We start from the raw sequence: 4,361 nt of genomic DNA, 5'->3' as shown, positions 1-4,361 counted from the left end.
TGAGTTTCTGTCTATAGCAAGGGAGGAGCAAAATTGAGAGCCGTGGTCAGACTTGCCGGAAGGAGTGTGGGGGAGGGCCATATATGCACCCGCGAAAGTTGGAAGTAACAGTGGCCTAGTGTTTTAGGAGTACGAGTATTTCAGTCGATATGCTGACAGAATTTAGGCAGCCTTTTCCTTAATTTGCTTTGTTAATTCATCTCATTAAATTCATCACCTGAAGCCTTTGTGCCAGCCGTGGATAAAAACAACTGTGGAGCTAGCAGTGCTAGCATTAGCGCTGCTCTTTTCATGCTGGCTAGCAGTGCTAGCATTAGCCTGCTCTGTTTTCATGACGGCTAGCGTGCTAGCATTAGCCTGCTCTGTTTTCATGCTGGCTAGCAGTGCTAGCATTAGCCTGCTCTGTTTCATGCTGGCTAGCTGCTAACTGCTACTTAACAGGAATCTGAGACACTAACCCAGCCTTAATGCTGACCGCGTCACGGAATCAGTAGGAATACGAACTTTAGGCATAATTAAAAACTATTTAATGAAAACTATTTCATAAAAACAACAGACGTTGTTCTTTTGCTTTGATGATGTTAACAGGAACAGTATAGGCTCCAGACAGGCCAGCGTCCAGACAGGTCTAGTCTAACCCTAAAACCTAACCCAAAGCCAGCATCCAGACAGGTCTAGTCTAACCCTAACCCTAACCCAAGCGCATCCAGACAGGTCTAGTCTAACCCTAAACCTAACCCAAGCCAGAATCCGAACAGGTCTCTAGTTCAAACCCTAACACTATACCCAAGCCAGCATCCAGACAGGTCTCAGTCTAACCCTAAAAACCTAACCCAAGCCAGCATCCAGACAGGTCTAGTCTAACCCTAAACCTAACCCAAGCCATGCACTCCAAGACAGGTCTAGTCTAACCCTAAACCTAAACCAAGCCAGCATCCAGACAGGTCTAGTCTAACCCTAAACCTAACCCAAGCCAGAATTCCAGACAGGTCTAGTTAACCCTAACCCAAGCCAGAATCCAGACAGGTCTAGTCTAACCCTATACCTAACCCAAGCCAGCATCCAGACAGGTCTAGTCTAACCCTATACCTAACCCAAGCCAACATCCAGACAGGTCTAGTCTAACCCTAAACCTAACCCAAGCCAAAGGCAAAAAAACACATCTGCTACTTATGCACACAGATCTTTTTATTTACTTAGCATACCACCACACACCACACATAGCATCAGGTTTACGTCCACCATCGATAATATAGTATTTCACATATTCTACATGAAACATAGATATTCTTCATATTGTATGACGATAGCATAGACTTATTCACAGAATCATTCTGGACTGAACACAGCGTTCACATTCTGTGTATCACAGAATCATTTCCAGGGAATCAAATGTTTTTGTTTTGGCTAATCTCACTTCCTCATTCCTCATATCCATAGCTTTAAACATGGCCTTTTCTAACAATTAGAAAGGGCAGGAAAAAACCCTTTGAGAAACCCCATTGACAAATTTCCATAGTTCATTCCTGCACCGATCTTAGCTCCGTCCATGTAGCTGTATAGTTATTGTCTCTGGGGCCCTGAAGCACCACAGCTGGTCCTGTTGGTCTAGTCGTGATGTGGTGCGTACTGTGTCCCACACTCCTCTCCCCTCCTCCCACCTGCCCTCCCCTCTCCTCTCCCATCAGACAGCACAACAGCGACCAGAGATGTCGTCTGAAGGAGTGAGCCAGCATGTAGAGAGCAGGGTTCAGGAAGCAGTGGGCGTAGGCCACAATACGACACACAACGTACACAACATGCAGCCGCTCCTTGACCCCACAGTCTACAGGTKTGTAGACAGACATGACGAASAYGAWTAGGTTGTACGGCGCCCAGCAGATGAAGAACGCAACCACGATACAGAAGACCACCAGCACTGTGCGGTGCCGTCTCCTGGTCGCAGTTACCAGGACTGTCCTGAGAATGGCACTGTAGCAGAGGATGATGATGATTAGAGGGAGGACGAAGAGCAGGGACACCTGCAGGTAGTAGCCCAGCTGTTGGGGGACAGAGAGAGAGAGAGAGAGGTTATATATGAATATCCAGCTTCTGGGGGACAGAGAGAGAGGGGTTATATATGAAATATCCAACATTGGAAAAGGATCTGGGCACAATTAGAAACAGGAATGTCTGCTCACTGTTTGCTGAAACACAAAGTACATACAACGACCATGTCAGTGGAAACGTGTATCACTGAAAGCTTAAACAAATATCACTACTAGGAGCAGTAAACAGTGAGTGGACAGAGAGGTTATATATGAATATCCAGCTTCTGGAGGACAGAAAGAGAGAGCGAGAGAGAGAGAGAGGGAGAGAGGGAGAGAGAAGATCACTACTATGAGCAGTAAACAGTGAGTGGACAGAGAGGTTATATATGAATATCCATCTTCTGGAGGACAGAAAGACAGGGAGAGAGAGAGAGAGAAGATCACTACTATGAGCAGTAAACAGTGAGCGGACATTTCTCAGAGAGAGGGAGAGAGAAAATCACTACTATGAGCAGTAAACAAGTTAGTTGGACATTTCATCAGTAATAGAGACCGCGAGAGGAGATAAGGATCACTTGGGTACGTTAAGAGCATGAAGTAACAGCTGATGAGCGGATCATTTCTCAGAGAGAAGGGAGAGAGAGATCACTTACTAATGAGCAGTAAACAGCTGAAGCGGCACATTTCTCAGAAAGAGGGAGGGAGAGAAGAATCACTACTCATAGAGCAATCAAAAGTGAGGGGACATGTTCTCAGAGGAGGAGAGGAGAGAAGAAGATCAACCTAACTATGGCAAAGTAAACAGTATGAAGGCGGACATTTCTCGGAGAGAGAGGGAGAGAAGAATCACTACTTATGAGCAGTAAACAGATTAGTGGACATTTTCTCAGAAAGATGTAATTGAGAAGAAGAAGAAATCACTTACATCTAATGAGCGAAGTAAACAAGTGTGAAGCGGACATTTCTCTTATTGTTTCAGGTACTGTAACCCACCTCCTCGTCCGAGTAGTTCAGGTGAGATCTCACAGGTGAAATTTCTTGTCGCCGATTTTCCTGTTCCGCTGTAACCTGGAGGAGATATGCACATCAACTAGAAGCGGAGGACGGCCAGGCTGACTACCCATCGATTGCCGGGTGACAGGCGGCCATTGACGTACCCTCAAGTCGTCTCCGGGGAACGACGGTCCAGGCGGGGAGACGACGACCTGTTACACAGCGGTACACCGTCATGGAGTGAGCAGCAATCATACTGCTTGTAAGAGACCGGTGAATAGTATGCCCCCGATCAAACAACTTACAGGCTCTGGGGTCAGAGGTTAGGGGTCCAGAGGTTAGGGTTAGGGGTCAGAAGGTTGGCCTATGAGGTGAGCAGATCATACTAAGCTAGTAGAGAGCCGGTGGAACGTATGCCCCCCAGTCAACAAACTTAACAGGCCTGTGGGTCAGAGGTTAGGGTTAGGGGTCAGAAGGTTAGGGTTTAGAGGTGACGCAGGATCATACTGCTGTAGAGACGCGGTGATTAGGTATGCCCGTCAGAACAGCTTACAGAGGCGCATGGGGTCAGAGGTTAGGCGTTAGGGGTCAAGAAGGTTAGGGTTAGGGGTCAGAGGTTTAGGGTTAAGAGGTGAGACAGCAGTCTTATACTGCTGTAGAGACCGTGAAAGTTAAGTGCCCCCCGGTTTTCTCACAGCTTTACAGGCCTGGGTCAGAGGTTTAGGGTTAGGGGTCAGAGAGTTAGGGTTTAGGGGTCCAGAAGGTTAGGGTTAGAGGTGAGCAGCTCATACTGCTGTACGAGAACCGGTGGTATGCCCCAGCAACACTTACAGGCCTGGGGTCATTGAGGTAGGGTTACGGGGGTCATGAGTTAGGGATTAGAGGTAAGGTTAGGAGTTAGAGAGTCAGGGGTTAGGGTCAAGCAGGTTGATGAGAAGAGTAATGCAAGATATGTAGACATTATTAAAGGTGGCTAGTGGCTATTGGTTTCATTTCCTTAAAGTTCCTTAGGCGTTTAGAGTTTAGGTTAGAGGTTAGATTGTCAGAGGCTTAGGAGTGCAGAGGATTAGGGTTAGGGGTTAGAGGTCCAGGGTTGGTCCATAACGCCCACACAGGTCAACGCAACACATCACAGTGGGAGAGGTGGTACGAACGGCCCCAGAGTGGCCAGGGTCAGGGTAAATAGGAAGGTGCAGAGTTGGTCAACAGTTTTAAGGATCACAAGGTTGGTTTGAACCGCCTCCTTAGGTCGCTCATAGCGACACAAGGCAAGCTCAGCAACAATCTTCGTTACCTAAGACAACACAAAACATATCATTGAAAGTTAGACAACACAGG

The sequence above is a fragment of the Salvelinus sp. IW2-2015 genome, unplaced genomic scaffold (assembly GCF_002910315.2).
Source record: "Salvelinus sp. IW2-2015 unplaced genomic scaffold, ASM291031v2 Un_scaffold3051, whole genome shotgun sequence".
Taxonomy (NCBI): Eukaryota; Metazoa; Chordata; class Actinopteri; order Salmoniformes; family Salmonidae; genus Salvelinus; species Salvelinus sp. IW2-2015.
Note: the sequence above shows the minus strand (reverse complement) of the source record.